The sequence below is a fragment of the Leptodactylus fuscus genome, chromosome 2 (assembly GCF_031893055.1).
Source record: "Leptodactylus fuscus isolate aLepFus1 chromosome 2, aLepFus1.hap2, whole genome shotgun sequence".
Taxonomy (NCBI): Eukaryota; Metazoa; Chordata; class Amphibia; order Anura; family Leptodactylidae; genus Leptodactylus; species Leptodactylus fuscus.
The window spans coordinates 7,014,673-7,027,239 of NC_134266.1; the positions used below are offsets into that span (position 1 = coordinate 7,014,673).

Sequence of the window (12,567 nt, forward strand, 5' to 3'; positions counted from 1 at the left end):
CTAATTCCTGGAGCTTCGAACTTGAATTGCTCTATCCAGTGGGACAACTGCTATCAACACTGGATTCACCTTAGGGGGTAGTGACCTGGTAGTCTCCCCACAGTGGAATCCAGATACTTATATAGGGGTTAAAGGGTGATTAGCATTAAAGGTGCTTAGACAACACCCTCAGAGGTGGCCCAAAGTCAAATCCATTTAGTGGCAAAGTAGGTCCACAATCCACTGACCCTGCAGGATTTTAGTTTTACAAGTTGTCAAAGCCATGTACTGAAGGCACAGCCCTGTCTCCAGGACATTAACTACATATAGGAATCATAAGTTACAATCCTGGAAGGGTCATTTAGAGTGACGGCGGAGGACTCAATTTCTATCCTCTACTAGCGTCTGCTGAAATACGCGATAAAACACAGAGGCGAGTCTTTGTGGCTGCTGACTTTACAGGGGTTATACACAATGCCATCCTTCAGGAGGCCACCGCTCATGGGATGCATTGTCTGTTTATGTGAAGTCAAGTCGTACTGACCTGCAGGGATGGGATGAATTCACACGCAGCAGATGTTGCAGAAATTTCTGAATGGGGCTTCCATAAATCCATGGACTTGCCGCCAAATAACCCTAATCAAATGAATGAAGCAGATTTTTCAGTTGCAGCTATGTGAACATACCCCTAGGATATGTCTTTTCTGTCTATGGACATACTGTCCGAAGCTTAGAGGCATTTAAGGACAAGGATTACTAAATATGGAGGGGGCGCTTCCACTGATATTAATATGATCCTACAGAGAACAAAAGAATGCCTCACACCAAGAATATAAAACCATAAAAAGGTACTTATGGCGGGAATGCACAGCAGCTTGCGGTATGACCGTCTTCCTAAACCACTTGCCGCTATTTTTATCATTTGCTCTGCACCATTTCACACTGTAAGTCCCTGCCGACATGGTGGACCCAGGTCTTCCCCCATGAGAAAAATCTGTAATGTTTCACACGTTGGCTGCAAGTGATGCGGTCCTTTATATAATACCGCTGCAATTATATCGACGATGTGCCGAGAACCTCCAAATAGCGATTTTTATAATGACGGCGAATGGTTCTATCCTATGCAGATTGCAGGCTAAACAATCCTTCTGTCTCTATTGCTTTTAAAACAATCATCTTGACTGTTTAAGGGACGACTCCATTATAAGGACGGCTCGCCAGCGAAGCGGCAATTGACAGGGAAGCGTCAGAAACAATATATGTGAGATCTCCGCACGCTTCTGAAGTGAAGTGCTTTGCTGTATGTACGTAAGGCACTTAAAAGGTTACATGAGGACTCTAAAACGCTGACCTGAATTACCAGAGGAAATACATACATTAACAAAGATTCACTTATCTGAGAGGATTTTCTGAAGCGCGCGCACACACACACACACACACACACACGTCAAAAAGACCTTAACCCTTCTGCTGCCGGCCCGGGACTGAGTGCATGCTATACACTATTACCAGCTCTTCCTATGGTTCTCTGATCGTCATGTTTAGTGACTGGGCGTCCCATTGGAGCTTATATGTCAGCTAAGTAAATGCATTACTTAAAGATTAACAGAGGTTTGGTGTTCAATATCCTGAAATATTAACCATGCTTCTCCTCCGAAAGTAAACTGTAATTCAGTTTTAATGAAGTATTTTACCTAGCGAGGCAGGGGCACACCAAGGCGGCGAGGCTGGAAATAATCTGCATGCCGACGGGAACATTTTTACTCTTCTCGGATAAACATTTCCAAGCCGGGGTAAATGTGTTGATTCAGTCCTATGGTTGCTGTAGGATTCTTCTATTTTCCTTCTAGAGGTTAGAGTCGCGTAGGCCGTAAATTCATCCTGGCCTTAGATTCTGCATCCCAAAATAGACCTAGAAATAAAATATCGCTGTATACAAGGCGACAGACTGTTGATTTTCACAAGAAGAGAAAACGTAAAGAAGTTGTAAGAGAACACAATGCAAATTTATTGTAACCGAGAATAGCCATGACCGCGATTGTTACAATGTAGAAGTAAAAAGACAACAGAAACAACTTCCAGGGTCTTGTATATGGATGGCCTGCCCGTAGGATAGGTCATTAATTTGTGATTGTGGGGTCCGACACTGGGGATGAAGAGGCTGCAGGGTTTGGGTGAGAATACCAAGGACAGCATGGCTCATAGTGTAAGTATTGCAGTTCAGTACCTATTAACCTTGCATGGGACTGAGCTGCTGCTGTACCATATGACCAAGGAACGTGATGTCATCAGCACAGGGAGGCGCTCTCATAAAGCTGACTGGTGAGGTCTCCACCCACCACATATCGATGTCCTTAAAATAAGTCAGCAATATGCACATCCGAGAAATCCCTTTCAAGGGTTTATTTTTACTATAGTCGAGAATTGTCTCCTAACCCCAAGTGCAAGTGCACAGGTGAAGTCTAACTTGGATTAGTCGGCCATGTGAGTGCACGGAGGCTGGCGGACCTTTAGATCAAGTCCACTGATCTCAGGGTTTTCTTTGTTACCTTGATATATTCACATTTTTATAAAACAAGGAAGCCAAGTCCCCAACCAACTCTCGACCCTCTCCTCCTGGGTGAGGTTTCCAAACACCCCACTCCATATTAGCAAGTCATGCTGAATTTACCAATATGCCGTCACATGAAAGAGGGCTCGTACTAAGCAGACAACCCCTATCTATAACAGATTACCCAGGGCTCTGCACATGTACAGTACGTCCATACAAACAGAAGCCGTTGAGGAAGTTCAAGCAATTTCCATGGATTTCTGCACATTTCACTATCAGAATCTGCGCTATGTGTCTCTCTAAGGCTGCATTCACACGGAGTAAACGCTGGCGGTTTTTGTGTGTTTTTTGCACATAGCGCCGCGTTTACGCCGCGTAGCGTCGCGTTAACGCCGCGTATACGCCGCGTTAACGCCGCGTATACGCCGCGTTAACGCCGCGCTATTTAGCGGTGGCGTTGCCCGGCGTTAACGCGGCGTATACGCGGCGTTAACGCGACGCTACGCGGCGTAAACGCGGCGCTATGTGCAAAAAACACACAAAAAACGCCAGCGTTTACTCCGTGTGAATGCAGCCTAATGGAAAACTGTGGCAGGAAAAAAATACGCATGTCCATTCTTGCAATAATTTCTGTGCAGAACTTGTGCCCAAACCGCGATGTGTGAACACATACAGATCAGCCCCACGAAATACAGCGATATCGGCATGTGCAGCAGTTCAACTGTACTTGCTATTAGAAATCTTAGGAACACCTGCGTGCTCGCTCTGCTATAGTCAATGTGACAGCATTTACATATAGATGATAATAAGGGCGCGTTCACGCAGCAGATTTGACCTTGTTAGGACTTGGTAACACAGAATCCTTATGTTTTGCACTTAATGGGTTCCAATTTTTCTCTGGATTGACTTTGTATTGCTAGATCGCGGATTCCACATGGACATACTCCATTCTACTACAGGGGGTTGGTAAAATCTCCGTGTATGTTTTACTGCAGATTATACAATGACTTGTGATCGTATTTCTCCTACATTACAAAGTATCTGCAGATTTGGGAGAGTCCTCCGGCCCTGATCTGCTCGTATGTATATACACTGCCTGTGTGTGACTCACGTATAACCTTCTCCTCGGCGTCGCTGGACATTGTGAAATGTGTTTCATCTGCTTCTCCGCTTCCTGCCCGTTGTGATTGTAGCGCTGACCTTTCTCCTATTTATAAAATGACTCTCTTTGGTAAAGTTTGCTTGTTGAGTCTTCAGCCGGAATGCTGACCGTGTCCTTAACTTCCTCTCTATCATCTCTCCATCTACAACTAGGCAGTAAAAGCTCATTTACACAGAATTCATAGAGGTAAAGGAGAAAAACCTGGACTTTTTAAGCCAAACCCCTGACATAGGAACTTTTTCAGCAACATTCTGTTAGGATCAATCTCCAAAGATTCTTAGAGTACAATGTTATCGTCAGAATACAGGCCCTAGACTGGTAACATGGTACAGTATATAGGATAGAGCACCAGGACTTCTTACTCACATCCATCACACTCTCTAGTAATACAACTGATATGATGTACTTAAAGGACTTGGTCCAGCCATGCAGGCTCTACGTCCAGACGAGAGAACATTTCGCCAGCATCATAGACGGAGATTCTTTGCTAATAGCTCAAAGGAAACAGCAGCGAGTGGAACACAGCGTAGTCACGTACGGCACAACGTAGGCAGATCACACAATCTATGGATGGTTTGTTCTATGGTAACGTATTAGCCCCTTATTGACGGGTCATTATACTGCACTGGATACACTTGATAGAGATGTGTCCCCACCCCGAAACGTGTAGTGTTTGTGGATGCTAATAAATATTCTTGCTCTGAGACAACATGAGTAAGCCCAGATATTCTTGTCTTCTTATGTTGGTTGATTTTTGGATCTGGCAAATCTAGGGAATTCTTTACGGTAAGAGCGGTGAGGTGATAGAGGTCACTGCCACACAATGTAGTAATGGAACAGAAAAATATTACGGATTATAGCGCCCGGTCTCCGCTTTTGGGTTTCCGTCTTCTGCCCGAGAAACTGGACAGGAGACGGAAACCCGGTAGTCCGTTTTCAAACCCATTCAAGTGAATGGGTTTGTAAAGTGTCCGCCCCGTGAGCGTTTTGTGTGATCCTGGGTTTTATACTAATTGTTGGATTTGGAGTCAGGAAGGAATTTTTTCACCTGACATGGGGCAATTGACCTCAGTCTCATGTGGGGTTTTTCTTTCTTCTGGATGAACACTGTAGGGATTGTAGAGTTATAGGATGGACTTGATGGACCCATGTCTTAATCCAGCCTCATCTACTATACTATATAAATGTATAGATGTGACCAGCACCAATTTGGTCAAGTTCTTGCCAATAGTGGAAAATCCATCACTTTAAAGGGATCCTATCACACAGACATGATTTTTTCTAAGTACCACGTCGGAATAACCTTAAGAAAGGCTATTCGTCTCCTACCTTTCGTCGTCTTCTCTGTCCCGCCGTTCGCCTACAATCCCGGTTCTTGGTATGCTAATGAGCTCTCTTGCAGCACTGGGGGCGGGTCTCAGCGCTCAGACAGCACAGTATTGGAAACAGCCATTTTCTCGTGGCCTGTGGGCATGCACAGTCTGCTCTGCCCAAGGCCTGAGAAGTTACAAGCCACCGCCAAAAGAAGAGGCTGAAGAACAGGAGGCGGCGCTGCAGAGAGTTCTCTCGCAGCATTGGGGACTCCCACAGTGCTGTCTGAGCGCTGGGGCCCGCCCCCAGTGCTGCAAGAGAGCTCATTAGCATACTGACAAGAACCAGGATTGTAGGCGAACGGCGGCGCGGAGAAGACGACGAAAGGTAGGAGACGAATAGCCTTTCTTAAGGCTATTCCGATGTGGTACTTAGAAAAAAACATGTCTGAGTGATAGGATCCCTTTGAGCCATGACTACCCCCACCGACAATGATTTTCGTAACTGCTTCATCTCTCAGGAAAACAGAGCTGCTAATACTAAAAATGTTCTATCATTTTGTGTCTACATGTCCTATACAGACTATGTGTCTCTGTGGCAGCAGATGACAAGCAAACTGTGTGTAGTCTGATCCAGCAGTCACATTCCCTTTCATTCACTCCCTACTTTTTACATTCGCTCTATTCATTTTTAGCTGAGGCTACCTAAAAAAAATGACTTCAAACCTTTAGTTAGGATCTATAAAAGCCACATTGGAGTCTTCCATCCCGGACAGAAGTATTGCCTGACTCCAGGGGAGGTTACAGAGGATACAACTGTAAAGGTGAATAGTCCTAATATAACGGTATAGAATTCAACTGTCTGGAATAAGTTAATATACATGACTTTTTGTAAATAAGATTGTATTGTTTTCCATGATCTGTATTGCTTCAGGCTTTACAGTCAATGTCGATATTTTACATCAGACTGATCTGGACAATCTTTAGCACGCACTGGCACGTCCATAACTAGATCAATATTGCAAGACTATAATTTTATATTGTGACTATGAATAATAATAATCTCTATAAACTACTTGTCACAACTACAGCACCTTGTAGACAAAAAAAACCTCCAAAGCCCTGGAAAGACATGGCGCCCTAGTGTAAGAATAAAGGAGATTTATCGATAGCCAGGGCCAATATCGCTGAGGACAACACATCTCTCCACATATACTTCTGGAAATGTAAGCTTAAAGGGGTGGTGTGATGGGAAAAAAAGTCTTGGGATGTCAAAAAAAATAAAAATAAAAAATAAAAAATCAATGAAGCAAATCCAACCACGACCAGGCTGTATAATCTACATCAGACCAAGCGAAGACACTCCGCACAGAGAACTATGTGATCCTGAAGTCTTTCTTCTTTCTTTCTTCTGTTCCTTAGCTGCTATGGACTCCTAGTATATCTTCTCAGCTTATGTGTGTCCTGTAATATATTACTGTGTATTATCCTGTACCTGTATTACTAGGCTGCTGTAACATGCTGAAATTTCCGTCTAGCTGCTTTTCCCTTTCATCCCCTTCTCTACTTATAAGGAATTCCTTAATTATTAATATCCAGTTAATTCTATGTAACTCAGTTCCTGGATTCCCACCTTTGGTTTTCCTGTAAAGTATTTGTGCCAAAGCACTATATTCGACAATTTCCCAGTCTCTCGGAGCTCCCCTTCCCCCCCATACAGATTGAACTGACAAGTTGTATTGATTTTGCCCAACTTTATTAAAATATACCAAACCTGAAAATAACGAAAGGGTTTTTAGCACACCATTGCTATGTATGTTACTTTTGTAGATTTGGACAAAAACAACTCGGATGTGCTATGAAAATTAAGCAGGTGGTGCATCGGGGGCGGTCCTACTTGTACTGATGTCACAGCAGTGGGCGGATCAGTTGTCACTGCACAGGGGGGCGCAGGCAGGGGATGGCAGGGGTCAGCAAGACTAGTGCTCCAGGGCCTGAAGGCCCGCCTCTAGTGCACAAACTACTTATCCTTAGGATAGATCATCGAGATTTTAGCCTGGTAACCACATTAAGCTCTCATTCTTCAGATTCTGCACAGGTTTGTAGTTTGGATTTCCAGAAAGTTACATATGATCAGCTTTATAGATCATAACAGTATGTTATAGTCCAAGGAAGGGAAGCAAGAAGATACTTGACCAAACTAAACATAAACATAATCATCTATTGGGACCATGAAGGGAAGATTGGCGATATTAAGTATATTATTTACTAGTATCACAGAAATAGTTAAAATCACAGCCCAAAATAAGCAAAAAATATGACAAAATAGCATATATATCAAAAATGATGAACGACAACGACGTGCCAATCAGAAGCCTGATGAAACAACTCAAAAGTAAAAAAGTTCCAGCACCAAAATTTTTTTTTTTGGTCAGAAAAAATATACTAAAACATAACTTTTAATTAGAAAACACATAAATCATGAAAAATATCAAAAAAAATGCCAAAAGGAAAGAAAATTAAAAAACAAAAAAAAAACAAAAAAAAACACAACAACACAAAAATTGACAAAAAAATATGCACAAAAACACACTACATACTGCATCTAGATAGGCTTATGCATTTCGGAATCGGTAGTCCCTTAGTCATAGCACTAGATTTACTGTCCATGACCAAAAAACACAGAAGAGAAGAACATGAGCACAAGTGGCAGCAACAAGATGGAGGCAAACAGTCACATCAAGACATCCAAAGTCTATCGGCTCAATGAGGAGACATTCTGGAAAAACAACATTCGCAAAGACACCAAGAGCTGATGTTGATCTGATGGAGAAATCCAGTCTGATCTGATATCGCACCGATACAGTGGAGAAGATCCCATTAATAAAGTCTGGATCATGAGAATGAAGGGGCTCTGTAAGGCCGTGGGAGCCTAAGGTGAGAGACGTTATTGGGTCCTTACTCAAAGTGGGTTTGTGTAACTGCTTAGTCCATGTGTAAGTCTTACTGTGATCTGTATAGTGTGTATTAGACTGGTGACTACCGCGTATATGCTGATGACTTATTCCACTGTATTATAGATCAGGAATATGTTACTGGGCTCCACTTCCACTTCTCAGGCTAGTGACATCACATCTGTTGGTCACATGACCAATTCAGGCGCTAAGTTGTAACATGGCCACTTGACCATGTGACAGATGTGATGTCACTTCCAGAGAGTAGGAAGTGGAGCTTGGTATCATGTTCCTGGATAACCCCGTTAAATGGGTCATTGCAGCTTCTTTGATCTGGCACTTTCTGGAAAGAGGGAAGCGTGATGATTCCAACCAAACAGGGAGAACCAAGTTGAACCTATTGCTTGTGCCATGGGTGTTGTTCTTTTTAGCCTTCACATGCTACGGCCTGACACCTTGCAGTCATACTGGGTGGGAAGGTCTGGCAAAATCCTCCATCCTGTGCTCTATTACAACCAAGGCAGTTACTCATCCATGCCAAGATTGAGCCCTAAGTGTATCCAAAGGCAACTGAGTGAACCTAAGATGTGCCTGAGAAGTAGGAGCTAACCACGCACCCCCTCGCTATGTCTTGCCTCAGGACCGCTGCTCCCATGCAGTGAAAGGTTGCTGAGCATTTAGAGAACTTCCTGACGAGTTGCAGTTGTTGATCCTTGCTGCACCCGAGGTGAACTGATCAACGTCTACCTCAGAAAGGCGCTGGTGTGCTTCCTTTGGCCATGACTATACAAACCCTCACATAGTGGGGACCCGGCTACCTCGCCCTTGGGTAGGTCGGGGTAACAGAAGGCACATGAAATAGGTTTTAGGCGCAGTTGGTTGTTATAGCTTTATAGAGATGTTGAAGTCCTTTGGCAGCGCTCAGAAATTAGCAGCAGTTCCAAAGGAGTTGGAGTGTCTATAAAGCAGCGGTGTCCAAGATCACAGACTTCACCAGATTTATCTGTGATCTCTAAGAAGATCATTCAGACTGGAGTTCCCTGTAATAAAACTAACCATATCTCACTAGTACATCGGAGATAAAATAAAGATAAATGAAGTATAAAACACTGATACCTGAACGGAGACCAGCGGGAAGTCACAGTAATTGATCCTCACAGACACCACAAGGACATGAACTTGTTAAAATGATGCGAAGAAGGTATTCACAAGGAGGATGCTTGATGCATAATCCAAGTCTGGGAGATGCTTTCTCAGACGCCAAGCCGTGGAGGATGGATCTAGAACAGACTGAAGAACAGAAAGACCATTAGCAGAGAAGGAGCGTAGAGATAGCCCTCAGATAAAACTTCTCCTACCGTAGTTCTAATTGTAGCTGCAAACAAACAGAACAGAGCGGACAATGTAACCAGTACAGACCTGCTATATGTACTAAAGTCCACCCGATATATAAGACTTTGTACAAGACCCCCACAGAGCAGTTGTTGAAACAGGAGCAGCGCTTGCGGAGTTCGGCTGGTGACATGTTCGTGGATCACATGGTCAGATCACAGCTCAATCCTATTCAATTGGATGGGGCTGAGATGCAATACCAAGCACAGCCACTATACAATGTATGGCGCTGTGCATAGTTTTCTGTGAAGAGGCTGAAGCGCTCACCTGTACACTGCAGTCTCTTCCATGACCTGATAGGCAGAGGGTTCCGCTGTCAGACCCCTTCCCAATTAATAATGTATCCTAAATACAGGTCATCAATTAATAAGCGTATTTGCTGGATGGGTTGTTGGTCTCACAACAGCCTCGACACAACCAACTTCTCTTTCCCGCCATCACTTTAAAAATTTCAGACAGGAGACACAGCTGGAGTCACCAATGTTTAGATTTATTAAAACTAGATTGTGAAATATATCACTTTCTTTACAATTAGTTTTTATTTTCTGACCATAAATTCTTAAAATTCTATTCTGCATACATGATTTTGGGGGCAGCCATCTTGCCTGAGCTTCTGCTTCAGCTCCGTCAACAGCATTTAGCGATATGCTTTACAGCATAGTCATTACTACAGGCAGAAACAGCATGGAGTCAACCCTATCCGAGAGTCTTCTAGCCATGCTCAGTGCAAGGAGGGCGAGGAGATAAACTGTGACACAGCAGGTGTTATCTTCTATTGTAATCCTATCAGAATTGGTGCCAGTCTAAGTATTAAGCCTAGTGGCCAGAATGAAAATTGCAGGATGTAGGATAGGCACAGTGGGTGGAGTTGGAGGTACACAGCTCCGCCCACTGTGTAGCTTCACTGGCAGAGATATTTTGGATTATGAGCTGCCTAGTGGAAGTCCTGGGTATCAGACCTCACCTACCTAATACTGATGACCAACCTGACCTATACTGTAGATTGAACTACTCTAACACCAGTATCTAAATTGTGGGAAAACCCGTTATCAGCATTTACAAATTTAACAACAATACATTGTAATGATTTAAAATTTCCAATATTAAAATACATCAATTAGAAAGGAAACATTTCATCAAAGCAACATTTTTTTGGCATCGGCTTGTTGGACTGGAGGCGACGGACTGAGATTGAATGGCTCTGAGTGGTGCTGAGGAGGGTGGAGGTTGATAAAAGCGCACATATTACAGCAGAAAAAAGAAAAATTAGCTGAAAGACAACATGTGATCCCTTTCATATCTGATCCTCCCAAATCTCTGCAGATACTGACAAATTGAGAGCTGTGAACAGCTTGCATTGTGCAACCTCCTCACATCTCTCTGACTCTGCCAAAATGGCTCTAGTTGTTCCTCGCTGCTATAATGGGTGGCAAAAGCCAAGCTCGGATTCGGTCCTCCGAAAATACTAAAAAGGAGGCAGGGACGTATGTGGTAAATGTATATATGTGCGCCTGCACCCCTGCAGGGGCTTTGTGCACTTACTACATACCTGCTATTGATAACAATACATTTCTCTTTCTTTTTTTTTTTAACTATTTTTTGGAAATATAACATTGTATGTCCTTGGTGATTTAATCCTTGCTAGTGACTACAATAACGTACAGTATTCGGGCCCCACTAAGTGCTCGGCGTTACATTGATATGGTTGGTGGTCCAGTGGTGCAGCCATTTCTCCAATGGGTCCCAGGACATCTCCAGGCCACATGGTGCTGGTACTACTGTGTAGCCTAAACTTGTTACCATGACCAGCAGATCTTCCAGACTTGTCTCCCTTTGAGCACATCTGGGGCATCATTGGTCGGCAATAGTAAAGGGAGCTGCGAGAAGACAATCTCAATGAAGTAGAAGAATCCTCTGATAAGCATTAATAACCTCACGGATGGCGAGGAAGTGTCAGTATTGATGTGCATTGTGTAGGTATAGCTGTATCCTAGCCAGATAAATGGTGATAAATCTGGTGACTGTGGAGGACCAGGAAATGTTGTAACCTGATGGAGACCTTGTGTATGAGGGTGAGCATTATCTTCCTGAACCCAGGTTGTCTGCCCTGCCCTAAGAGACAATGCATGTGACAGTGTCAGGACGTCCTGAACAAGTCGCTGAGCCTTTAGTGCCCCCGTATCACTACTAGAGGGGGACCGACTGTCCTGTGTAATGGTTCCTCACATCATCACACCAGCAGGGGGCAGTGTGTCGCTCCATAGCATAGGCTATCACCACAAAGCCTCCATCAACCTAGATCCTGGATCCATCATTGTAAATGATACAGTCCAGTCTGTACAGTCCAGGGATCTCGATCACAACTACACTGCAAACATAGGCAATGATGTCTGACTATCAATGGCAGGACATGTAACGGGCAGCGTGACATCAAATATCCTTCTGCTGCTAAGTGCCTGGAGAGGGGGTGTAATGAAATCCCCTCTCCCTCCCACGTGTCTGGATGGTGGACAAGGAAACTGTGAAAGCACTTGCTGGTCGGAGAATCAAACTCAATCCTCTCTACTGGTGTGTGCCCCCCCCCCCCCATAACCACTGCCTCAACACCCCCAACAGCTAAAGCAGAACACCCAAGATGATGCCAATTCATGAAGATGACTATCCTGCTTCTCTCAGTCCAATGATGTTCCCCCTCAGCTGGGCAAAATATCTTCAAGTGCATTGTAGAGGCATGTCTACTAATCAATGATCTCTCATCAAGAGCTACACTACCCAAAAGTAGCCTCTGAGAAACAATTTTATAAGGTAATGGAGGAAGCACTTTTACACCCTTTTTGTGCTAGGACCCAATGTCTGACCAGACCGCACCTGTAATCCTTTACCGATCTGCCAGAGACAGAGCTATAAGGGGAGATTTACAGCAATCTCACATTAGTCTCTGGAGGCGGTATTTTTTATGAATAAGTATGTATACAGATAGACACATACACTAATGTAGTTTCTGGAAGATGGAACACCGCGAGTGCTGTGTGCGCAGCACGTAATTCCTAATCTAACCGCTCAGACGGGGGAAGGCCTGAGAGGATGACAAAAGAAAACAAAATTGTAGAGAAGTATAGTAATAGTAAATGGCGGGCAGCAGCGTCCACGACAATGGAGTGTTAGCAGATGAAACGTTCCCTTCTTAGTCCACGAGCATCGGCGAATATAAATATAGAT

General features: G+C 43.8%; 1 protein-coding gene across 2 annotated transcripts in view; it reads right to left on the reverse strand.

Moving 5' to 3' along the window:
* ZBTB20 (zinc finger and BTB domain containing 20) overlaps positions 1-12,567 on the reverse strand; it is a 654,299-nt gene that overhangs the window by 634,073 nt on the left and 7,659 nt on the right. Inside the window, exon 2 of one of the 2 annotated variants that reach the window (XM_075263308.1) lies at positions 9,073-9,246. The exons of the other annotated variant lie outside the window; for it this stretch is intronic. The gene's annotated coding sequence lies outside the window, so the exon portion shown is untranslated. The remainder of the gene's footprint in view (positions 1-9,072; positions 9,247-12,567) is intronic. 2 annotated transcript variants of the gene reach the window in all.